The sequence below is a fragment of the Schistosoma mansoni genome, chromosome 6 (assembly GCF_000237925.1).
Source record: "Schistosoma mansoni strain Puerto Rico chromosome 6, complete genome".
Classification (NCBI taxonomy): domain Eukaryota; kingdom Metazoa; phylum Platyhelminthes; class Trematoda; order Strigeidida; family Schistosomatidae; genus Schistosoma; species Schistosoma mansoni.
In genome coordinates, this window is record NC_031500.1 from 18,270,726 (window position 1) to 18,284,010 (window position 13,285).

The 13,285-nt window shown below is 36.0% G+C and overlaps 1 protein-coding gene across 1 annotated transcript in view; it reads right to left on the reverse strand.

The window, feature by feature from the left end:
- The window catches only part of Smp_127090 (putative forkhead protein/ forkhead protein domain), a gene marked incomplete at both ends in the record, with an annotated part of 18,585 nt that overhangs the window by 641 nt on the left and 4,659 nt on the right, over positions 1-13,285 (reverse strand). The gene's annotated exons all lie outside the window — the stretch shown is intronic.

The following is a 13,285-nucleotide window of genomic DNA, read 5'->3' on the forward strand; positions in this document are numbered from 1 at the left end:
ACATGTCACAGACGTTGAATGTATACCATTACATCATTTGGTATAAACTGATATACCGACTGTCTGTAATGTGTCTCATATGATTCAATGAACACAATTTCGGAGTTAGATCTGTTTGTGATCGTGCAACACTTCTGAATGGACTTAATCTCTCTTGACTTTAGATTAGTCAATTATCCATTCAATTATTCAGCTGTGGCTTATGACATTTGATTTCGCAGTTGATGATTTTACCAGAAATATGGTCAATGTAGATCGAATATTCCACTCAGTTGTTCAAATGTAGATAAAACATTACTGGATGATAAGTGCACACAGACAAACACGATATTCAACATTATTTCTTGTTTGATCGAATGCTCTTGTCCAATTGTTATGAGTGATGATTCGATAGGTTGATTACTCTGACACCATAACCACCTCCTTCTTCATCCTATTAATTAGGATTGTACATATTGAAATGTATACATATATATTCTAAACTTCTCAGTTGGTGTCATTACACTTCCATCCCAATCTACATCACTTCACCAACTACATTCTCTTCATTACTAAAAATATCGGATCGCAATGAAAATTTTGTAGGTCAGATGGTACATTTATCGACCTCAATGGAGGATGGATTACATAGAGTGTAGATAATCATATCACTCCATCTTATTACTCTGAATATAACTCGATCTATTCAAAGATCACTGTTGTCGTTTGTACCTGACAACATCACAGTGAAATACTTCATGTCATCAGTTCGATTGAGTTATTTCATGATCAGACATCTTACGAAAACATAGAATATTCAACCAACTACTACAGTTTAACTGTGTGGTTTGTGATGAATTCACAAGACAAAGCAGCTCGTCATTCCGCAACTTCAGTGGATAGTGTTATACTGTCCACCCACCAATCAATTATCTATCTGCACTTACAATTGTTCACATCAAATGTGGACATTGAATGTGCATAGATATTTGTGGAGTTCCACAGAGTACAGCATCCCACCAACACCAGTATGTATTCCAGTAATTTTGTTTAGTCCTTCAGTTAATTTATTCAACAGATTGTGTCATTAGAACAATAACTAGTTGTCTACATATTCGTGTTATTACTATTATTATCTTGTATGTATGAGCATGTATGCTTGGTCATGTGTCACAGCCTTCATTGATTTCTCTCTTACTAACTGAAATGTGAATTGCTTAAATCGATCAGTCACTCATTCGATTCCCACAAATATACATAAATGTGCTCCCTAAATCTTATCAATTCATTCGTCTCATTATTCACCCTCAATGCCTCTCATTCACATTTATTCCTATATTCCAGTTGTGTGCTTGTGACTTTATGCTCTGAGTTGTACAATAATCAACAGTGATCAAAGCTTCGTATTGTCTTCAGAAGTTCATGCACTGTTAGGATTTATCTAATGACAGGCATTAGGACGAGTGATATCTACTAAGCATTAGGAATTATCTCGAAGATATTTCACGACAAGTATTCGTCACTCAATCACTGATTCAATGGAGTGAAATACCAGTACAACTAGTATCGTAAAATCCTAACAGAGATGGAAGAGACTTCGAATGTGCATGAATGGATTTACTTATTGTTATATCTAGAGCTTTAGGTTCTTGCTATGTCGCGTACTACTAGACTACTTGAAAGATCGAACCCTCAACCTCGCAAGAGAGAAGACAGAAGACTAGTAAGCGGGAATGTTATTCCCCATACAGTGTCAAATATAGTACAAAAATCTCATGTATTTATAGTTTTTTGGCTAAAAGTAAATCATCATTTCGGACACCAAGAAGCACATAGGAGGTCCTTCTTTTTCATCCGATAGGGAAGCTACATGTTGACATTCTAGAATGTACCCCTAACGGTGGTTTCATGGAATGTCTTCGGTTCTTTCTCGGTTTCTTGAATCTTCCTTGATTTTGCCAACGAACCATCCTTACACTCATCACCACAAATCGGATTGTTTCATCTACACATTCCCATTAACATCACTGATTCGATTAAGTCAAGTTGAGTAATACTACACAATACTTATTATGATCATATGAAATATTCATTCCACATTTCCCATACAATTTGCTTCAATCTACATCCATTTCATTGGTGATCGATTATTCCATATAGAATCACCCATTAGTATCCCACCTTCCATTTCAACTTATCATTACAAGGAATAATAACTATTATTATTATTATTATTACTAATGACCACTTATGACGTAATCATAATTGATTGTGTAATACAATCCACTTCTAAGTTCCTTTGATTGAAGTGTACGTGTGTGTGTTTGTTGTTTTTCTTTCAATGTTAATTAACGCTGATCGGTAGAGAATATTCTCAATAATCATTTCTGATATCGGTGATGATGATGATGATGATGATGAGGTTATGAACAGGAGTTGTGTTATAGTTTCATGATGACAATCAGTTAGTTTGTGTTTGTTTGGGTGTGTGTGTGTGGGTGTTTCAATTGACATGGTAAACAGAATGTAGGATAACCTTCAATTAATTTTCAAAGTGTTTTGATTTTCATGTATCAGTCACATTCATTCATCACTTACACATGGATTCAAATGAAAGAGAACAGTGTGTTAATACATCCTGATCAAGTGTTATAGTATTTTGCCTGTCAGCTAACAGTACGAGTGTGTGTGTGTGTCGGGTGAGTGGATGATACATTTGAGATTGATGTAGACTGTAATCAATACAACCAATTTCATTGCTGTTACTCAATGAGTCGTTTACAACAATCATTCGCTTGTTTGTGGTTGAGTGTATGTACTGTGAAAACAACAATACCTCCCTTTCCACAATCACCCTATAATAATAATAATAATAATGATACATGTAGTATACATAATCATTCATAATTATGGTGTACAATTATGAGTAGAGTGAAGTTAACATCTAAATGAACAATACGTATATAGTGAATGATGAATTCAGTAAATGTTATATACTCGAAATGAAAATTGTCCTCTCTCTCAATTGTCTCAATTATTCTTCATATTCAGTAGTATTATCATCATTATTCAGTAGTAATAACCACACAACTGATGATCAGAAATGAAAACAAACTCATTTGAAAGTGAACTGATAGAATTCATTTGTGACTGATTGTGTATGTCTTCTTTCCATCTAAGATAGATGACAAAACAAACGAATCACCTCATCATTTCATCTTCACATTTGCCTACTAATAAGTAGTTATTGAATGTTGCACAAAATGATTAGTGATAACTCCACACTCTTACCATCAGCATTTCGCTATATGAATTTCGAATTGACTCGAACGAACACAGTATTTCTTATCGAACATACCACATCATGAAGTGATGCCATTTGATTACTGTGATCAAAGGAATCAATTCCGATTCAAAAATCAATCTCAACCATGTTACATATCAATTATCAATAAGTAGGTCTGTGGAACAAATGTGTTGAGGGAATGTTGAGCATCAATAAATAGCAGTGGAATCTGTGACATAGTGATAGACAATCAGTCAGTCAGAGATTGGGTTGTTGACCTCAGTATTGATTAACACTACAAAACATACAACAGTTTTAATGTAGAATCCACACAACTGACATCAATTCATACAATCGAACGAATATCAACAACACAACATCCAATTTCACCATGTTCACAGTCCAACATCAAACATCTTGCTGTCATCACGACCGTGGTGACGTGAAACACTCGTGACGAGTCATTCACTCACAGAACTAATGCATGCACACTAGGCCTCAACAGACAGAGAAATAATACCTCAAAGTAATCAGTGAATGAATTTTGCGATTTCCAGTAGTGCACACTTAAATCTCAGTTGACTTGTCATTTAATCACAAATTATTCAGTAAAATTGACCATTTGTTTATTCTATTCAAATACAAACCTTCTAGGATTGATCGCAAAGGCCATACTCAGTACACAAGAAAGACGTATGATATTATCGGATATCTATCAATGGATTCAACTACGTTATCCATATTTCAGTACACGTGGACCAGGATGGCGTAATTCCATTCGACACAACTTGTCATTGAATGATTGTTTCATTAAAGTTGGTAAGTTGTTGAGTGTTGTGATAGTGTAATTGTCATTGTGATTGTGACGTTTCATTCACTGATTCATTGTATCATGAGAATAGTGTGTTTTCCTCACTGAGATTATCTGAATGACGATATTGAAGGTATCGAGACACTAGTAACCGCTCAGTGATCATTCATCCTACATATCACACTCACTTCAATCCCTTATACCCATCGATATCTACCAACACGTGAGGAAATAACTCCTCACACTCAGTCAACGCTATCCACATGACAATCAGGAACAATTTGCTCACTACTCATTGTAACTCATGGTTCACAATTCATATTCCATATCACGGTTAATTAGGAACACAATTCAACCATTCAAACACAACATGTTGAACATTAATTCCTGGTTTGCCCTACCACTCACTAAACACAATATCATAAAATTTATCAACTGTTCGACAATTCGGAAATCCATTTCATGTAATTTATTTGCATGTTCCACACAATTTATCAATCACAAAATGAATTTGATTGAAAACTAATTCACATTGTACATTTATTTGATAGGTAGAGCTGCAAATGGAAAAGGACATTATTGGGGAATTCATCCAGCCAACTTGAAAGACTTTCTCAGTGGTGATTTCAGAAGACGTAGAGCACAACGTAAAGTACGTCGGGCATTAGGATTGAGTCGACCTGATGATAAACTTGATGATGATGATGACGATGATGGTGAATTTTGTGACGGTGTTGATGGTGATGTTGAAGGTGATGGTGGTAGTGGTAATCGAGGTTTCGACCATGACTCACTACCACTCAATTATCCACTCAGTTATCCACTCATTCCACAACTTTTTCAATGTATACATCCACACATATCCACATATCAACTGACCAGCTCAGCAGTCACACCGAATTCATCTACAACACTCACAACACACAAACACACATTCAATCCGAAATCATCTAATCGACTAAATACATCAATACCACTCACAAACACAAACATATTTACACTTGATCAATTGACCAATTCTACAAACAACCAATACACAAACAATACATCAAACATCACAACTCCTCTCCCATTCAATCCATCACCTGTCACACCCATTCACAATTCACACCTACTACCTCACCAAACATCGATGAATGCATCACCAACGAATCAAATGAACAATTTCAATGAATTCAAACACCAAATCCAAACACCGAACACCACCAATCAATTATGGAAATCGAGTTACATCAACGACACATTGATGGATCTCTTCTACATCAATTTGATGCATTTACTCAAAAATCATCATTCATCCGTTCAAACTGACATGAATGATACATGTACATCAGACGAGTCTCTATTATTGGTTCCACATTCAACTGCAAGTAACACTCATTCTACCACTACTACTACTACTACTACTACTACTACTACTAATAATAATAATAATAATAATAATAATAATAATAATAATAATGATAATAATAATACACACACTACCACCACTACTAATACTAATACTACCAATAACACTACTCCTGTCAGTATTCCTATTACTGATCATCAACCAGTTGATTGTCAATATGTGAATTCATCATGTTCTTCACTCGATCCTCTGTTCCTCAAATCTCATCCACTCTCCAATCAACATCCAGTCAACGTTAGTTTCAATGTGATCAACTTGATTGATCACAGACTCAATCATCACAGTGATGCTGATCATGATCAGCATCAATATGATCCTGATCCTGATCCTGATATTGATGATCATGATGATGATTATGATGGTGATGTTGATGATGAGGGTGTTGTAAATAATGGTGGTCAAATCTCCAAATTGGTGACTTCAACAACATTCACAACCAATCAATCAGTGCATCAAACATTATCCAGTTTAAATGTATCTGATTCATTTCATAGTTTAGATAATCCATTAGATTATACATTATGTAAATGAACAATTTGATAGTGTTTACTATTTTGCATTGTGTACAAACTTTTTTTAATTATTTTTCTTTACTGCTTTTAGTATCGATTATTTATCGATTTAGTGATTACTTGTATCCGATGGAAATAACTGTCGATTATTGACAAATATCATTTTATATATTTGAGATCATGAGTCAGTTGAAGCTAGATCACCATGGAAAACCTGGATGCCAGCTGGCTCAGTGATGTAGTGGTTAAGCGCTCGCACGCGAAACTCATAGGTCCTGGGTTCCGATCTTGCGAGACGGGATAGTGGATGTGCACTGCTGAGGAGTCCCACAATAGGATGGAACAGCCTTTCAGTGCCCCCAGGTTTTCCATGGTGGTCTAGCTTCAATTGACTCAAGACCTCAACTACAAAGAAATAATAAAATCTCCACCAAACCCCCTGTTGATAAATATCATTTTGATTGTTTTATACAGGAACCCCTTTAAAACTGTGTAAATTTATTGATTTCTTTTCTTTCACTATTCAAAGACTAATCCTGTGAAAGATTTATTTTATTTTTTTGTTATTAAGATAAGAAATAGAAATTAGGAAATGGTAAACAATTGATTGATCGTTTTGATGACTTTGGGACATTGTCACTCACTTACTTACTTACTTACTTACTTACTTACTTACTTACTTACTTACTTACTTACTTACTTACGCCTGTTACTCCCAATGGAGCATAGGCCGCCGACCAGCATTCTCCGACTCACTCTGTCATGGGTCTTCCTTTCTAGTTCTATTTAGTCGTTGATCTTTCTTCTCATGTCTGTCTCCAATTCTCGATGTAATGTGTTTTTTGGTCTTCCTATTTTCCTTTGGCCTTCAGGATTTCATGTGAGGGCTTGTCTTGTGATGCAGTTGGGTGATTTCCTCAATGTTTCGAACAATATAGTCAGGTAATATGATAAATATAACAAATGATAATGAATGATAATTAGACAGTGTTGTGTACTGACTGGAGATGTATACGAACTTTGCAATCTGACAGTTATAGATTCAGTATAATGCTTGAATTTCGTAGATTTCGTCAGTACTAGTGCCGTAGATGAAGACTACTCCATATATTCATACCATGACTAAACATCTATCCTATGCATTCTAGTTTTTAATGGCTGTTTAATTAAGATTGAAATTCAATAGTCGTTAAAGTAGCTTAGAGTAAGATGTGTTATTGTAGTGAACAAGAAAATGGGTGGGAACAATCGAATCTGGCAACCATACAGTAAACAGTTAATTTGCAAACTATCAATTAATTGTCTCAATCTTCACCGTTCCTTCTGCAAATATCAGTCCATCTTCTCTGATTTCATTGTTCATACATTTTCCTAGCGATTGCGTTCCATTCCGGTTCTTTCCTTATCAATCTTCTACTGAAATACATTCAATGCCTGACCATTGTTATATACTACTTATGTGGATATAAGTAACCAACACCACATTACTACAGTGCTATAATTTTACAATTCATTGAATATACTGACTGATTAACTAGAATCTTATATCAAATGATTTGTGGTATATAAAAGCTAATTTATAAATCATCATGTTTTATGCATAGATAGTACTCGTTATACCAAATAATTTATATTCACTTTCAGTCAGTCAGTCACAACGTAGAACTTCGTACGTACGTTCATCAGTTCCAGTTGCCACACCACACTAGCACAAAGATGCAGTTGTCCAATCAAATCCCATAGTGGTGGAAGTAGTAAGAGTATAAGCATTAATGTGAAAGATTAGAGTTTGAAGATGTTATTGAGGGAGTATAATACAGTGAAATAAATTTGGAAAGAGAAAAAAGATAGAGACATGAAGAATTCAGAAGACTAGAATTTGGGATAACAAACACAGTAGATGCAACTTCGCCATTGCAAACGATTTTGAGCCATGTCATTCAAGGTCTCTAACCATCGATTGCTATCATTTCGCGAATCCCAACCAGGTAGTCTATACCTACCAACATGGTTCAGTCCACTTGTCAGTGAGTGACCTCATGGATTTGTGCAATGTTTTGGTCTGGCCGCCCCTAGCTTTCTTCCAACCTACTCCTACGCCACAAAACATCGCTAATCAGGGCAGTCGGTGGTTGGGCATACGTAACACGTGTCTCAGCCATCTCAACTGATGAAGTTTCACTACTTCATCAATCGATTTGAATCCGTATTCACCGTCATTAATAATTTAATAACTCAATTTCGATACGGTTGATTTCATTAATCTCAACTTCTTATTTAGATTTAAACACAGTATAAATCACTTAGAAAGTGAATATATTGTTTATTAAATCTAAGATGGTTGAAGGTAGTCTGGAGGAAACCTTAAACTTAAGTTTACATTAGCTGACACTTATCCTCAAGGTGTATTTAAACTCTTGTGGAAACTAATTCTTGAAGTTGGATTAGGATTCTACGTTATCCAGTGTTACAAACTGGAATTTTTTCGCTGGCCTAATCATTAGGAGAGTCAATTGTCGTAAATATATGTGTCCTACAAAGAGTCCATCGCTGCTTGTATATTTTAGTAGTGATACCTGAGTTTATGAAGCTAGATAATACGGGTTCGGGTCCTATACCGAGTATCAGTTTCTTCAACATTACCGATACACATTGTTTATGTGTCCTCACTAGCATAAACCTAGGTGGAAGGTTGTTTGTCAACCACTTAAAATAATCTAATTTCTAAAAATAATCTAAGCGATCTCAAGTCACCTAGACTAATGGCTACACTACAATTCGATTAACAGAGTTCATTTTATATATATTTGAGATCATGAGTCAATTGAAGCTAGACCACCATAGTTAACCTGGAAGCACTGGTTGGCCGTTTTGTCTTATTGTGGGACTCCTCATGCTGATCTTTTTCTAAGTTATCAAGTCGAAAGCGAAAATGGATAGTGGTTAACAGTGGAATACAGGTTGCGCGTTTCGTCTTATTTGCGACTCGTTAGCTGAATGTATCTGCATACCAGCGTTGGTGTTCATTCTGAGAGTCGAACTCAGTACCGTTCACTTCAAACTCCATCACATTATCCACTTACCTACTGAGTATTGCGATGCAGGTACGTCCAGCTGACGAGTCCCAAATAGGACGAAACGTTCATCCTGGATCTCACTGCTATCTACTATCCATCTTTGCTCGCAAAGTGGATGATAATTCTGTCTAACTTCATAGTTAATTGAAAACAATGAAGGTAGATTATATCATTCTGTAGTGAACGAGAACACAATTGGGGATAATCGAATGTATTTGAACACAAAATTACAAAATCTCTTAGTAAAGTCTGAGAATCATACAGTAAATACTAAATTTTCAAAATGTCAGTCAATCGTCTCAGACCTCACTGTTTTTTCATTTTCATACCAATAGCTTTCTGTTTCCGTTCTTTCCTTCTTGATCCTCTCGGCCTTCTACAGACAGATATTCCATCCCTGACTAGCATTATATACTACATATGTCGTTATAAGTAGCCCACACCCACAATATCACCACTAAATAATGACTGAGTGGATTTTTAGCTTAGCTCGATGACTTTGCTCAAAATGGCAATGAATGCTCCATATTTTTAAAAAAACGTCGCTTCAGTAAAACAATCGAACTCACGAACTCGATATTCTCAAATAATTGCATATATCAAATATGAAGTGTAATTTTATATAGTTAAGATCATGAGTCAATTGAAGCTGAACCACCATATACAACTTGGAAGCACTGGACGGCCGTTTCGTCCCATTGTGGGACTCCTCAGCAGTGCGCATCCACGATCCCGTCCCACGAGATTCGAACCAAGTACCTATCAGTCTCGCGCGTGAGCGCCTAACCACTAGACCACTGAGCCGGCCGGCATCCAACGGTGTTAATGTCTAACTTCAACCAATTCACGATGTTTGAGCAATCATTCACCAATGTCTTCAGTGAGTTGATATCTCCCAACAGACCTGGCGGGATCGTAGATGCGTACTACTGAGGAGTCCCATTATAGGACAAAAAGGCCATCCAGTGCTTCCAGATTAACCATGGTGATCTAGCTTCAATTGACTCATGATCTCAACTATATAAAATCGCTAAAATCTCCACAAAACCCCCTTCTGATAATGAAATAGAATTGTTTATAACATTTTACATGATACCAATTAAACTTTAATATAATGAAAAATTATGTAATTGAACACCATACATCTCCATTGTATTCTAATGTTCAAAGAAAAAAAACAATAATTTGCGTGCATCATTCGATTAAAAAAGGAAACCCCCATCAGAACATCAATAACCATCCTCAAAACATAAATAAACAAATAGATAAATAAATAAATATGGTTTCCCTAAATAAAAAGAAAAGAAGTTTAATCATGAAAGAAAAAAACAACAAATAATCAAAATAGAATAACAGTATGGTTTCAAATTTCCCACAGATGGAAACCATTACCCCCATCACCACCACCCCCATCAGCAACAACAACAAGAATAGCAACAGAGGTTGAGAATTCAAACAAGAACGACACGTGATTTGTCCGAAAAAAAATCGATATATAAAACAAATAAACAGGCATAATGTTGCATATAAACAAAATTTTTTTTTAAAAAAAAAGGAGAAAGAAAATTGGAAGAGATTCACCAGTTGTTTGCATGTTGAATCTTCTTTTCGTTGTTGTTGTTGTTGTCTGTCAGATAAGATTACTATGAGAAAAAAACTGTGAATAATACAAATGCCCTGGTACGGCCGAGAGTGGGGAGAGTACGCTCTCCCTCTCGAAATGCTCTCACATTGTCACGCGTATATAGCCTTTACTAGGGAAGTCCTACTCACTGTCTTCTCGTGGCATTACTGTTGTTTACGAAATTGAGAGGACGAAAAGCGAATGGCTGGCGCTTTAACCAAGTTGATAGACACGGTAAGTTCACCTACGGGAGTTGGAATACCCTGATTACAAACGAATAGTGTACATGGGCTCCAGTATCCTGAAGGAACATTTGACGTATGAATCAATCGTTGGTCACTGGCTAAAATGGAGCTGCATCTTCTCACGATGCTTCATTGCCTTGTGGATCAGACCTTTTAGGTCAAAGGCTAGAGGTGTGTCCCTTTGTCCCTATTGTGGGACTCCTCAGTAGTGTGCATTCACAATGGGACGAAACAGCGTCCAGTGCTTCCAGGTTTTCCATGGTGGTCTAACTTCAATTGACTCATAATCTCAACTATTAGAATTAATATAATATCCACAAAAACCCCTTCTGATAAAATCATTTATAGATGGGAATACATATAAGTTACTATTTAACATTTAATGTTTTTAAAAGTTTATCTGTTATAAAACAACATGGTGTAATCATGAAATGAATTTGATCAAAGTCCTAAATAATAACAATATGAAGATATAAGTACTTACTTACTTACTTACGCCTGTTACTCCCAATAGAGCATAGGCCACTGACCAGCATTCTCCAACCCACTCTGTCATGGCCTTCCTTTCTAGTTCTATCTAGTCGTTGTTCATTCTTCGCACGTCTAACTCCATTTTTTGGCATTATGTGTTCTTGGGTCTTCCTCTTCTTCTTTGACCTTCAGGATTCAATGTGAGGGCTTGTCTTGTGATGCAGTTGGGTGATTTCGGAAGATATACGTAAACAATACCAAATGAATTTAAAACTTTACCCCATTGCATAGGCAGATGGCTATCAGGACTTAGTAGCTATGTCGATAACGTGATGGTGTTTGAAGTGAACGGTAGTGAGTTGGAGTCCCAGAGTAAACATCAACTCTTAGATATAAGTACATCCAGCTGAAGGAACGTGAGTCAAACTGGATTCCATTGTTAGCAACCATCTATCTTTTCATATATCTATAATTTGGTTTAATATTACTAAGGACAATTGATATTATACTTGAAGTTAAGGTATTGTATAGATAATGATCAATAAATGATACCCTGTTACTAACTAATATTTATAATCCAATCTAGAAGATAGTTGGTTATTGATGCCATCTTTTATAGAGCTGAGTGGTATTCAAACTTAAAGTTAATTTGATCGGTGTAATTAACACTTTAGCAACAATCTCGAATGAATATTTGATGATCGGATTAAGAATACTGAAATTATAATTACCATCTCAAATACGATCTACGTCAGGAATTGCTCTTTTTCGTGACTTTTTGTTATGGCAAGTAATGGTTTAATTATTTGGAATACGAATGACGTATGGAATCGATTTTTTTCACTTGTGTATGCAATATATGTATCACATCTTAAGAAGGATTATAGATACTTAATTGTAAGATGGTGGTTAGAGGTGGTCACCAGGAAACCCTGAACCCGGGTTTCGTGCTACTTGGCACTCGTCAGCAAGGTGTACTTGTAATCTTGAGGGAACTGGTGCTCCATGACGGATTCGATCCCGTGTCACCCCTAACCACCATCTTATCTCAATATAGTGCACGCAGTGTCAAGCCATCCTGACTAGTGGCCACATTGCAACTTGATAGATAGCATTCGATCAGCACTAAGAAGGACTTGATACGCGTGACATTGATCACCACCCTGTGATTAATCAATCGTGATATTTAACTGTATTTTATGGTAATATGTATTCACACAACAAGTTATAGAATACTAAGTAATGATGGATAATGGCTAGTAGTGGAATACATAATACGCCTAATCTCTAGACCACTGAGTTGACATCTAATGGTGTTAATGTCTAACTACAACCAATCCACGAAATTGAGCAACCGTCTACCATTGTCTTCAGTGAGTTACTATCTCACAATAGACTTGGTTGAACTTCACTGGTCACAGATTCTCATTAGAACTCCAAGAAATACCACTTAAAGCCAGTCACTAGGACGAAACAGCCGGCTAGTGATTCCAGGTTTTCCTTGGTGGTCTAGCTTTAATTGACTATTAAATTCAACTATATAAAATTACTTAAATCTCCACAAAACCCTCTTCTGATAATATTTATATATAAATAATCGATGATATAAGCATACTTTCAAAAAGAATACAGAGCCATAAGGTCACCAGTAATCATATAATTACCCTTTGATTTCTATGACAGGACTAACACTTGCGGTAAACGTTTCGTGGTATTCACTTAGTATTACTTGTTTGAATCTTCCCATTGATGTTTAGGACTGCAACTGGTCAGTCTCTTATTGGCATATGTGCATACTGTGTGTAATGCCTCAGTATAGCCTTATTTCACAAGCATTGTAAGCAAAGATGGATAGTGGCTAGTAGTGGA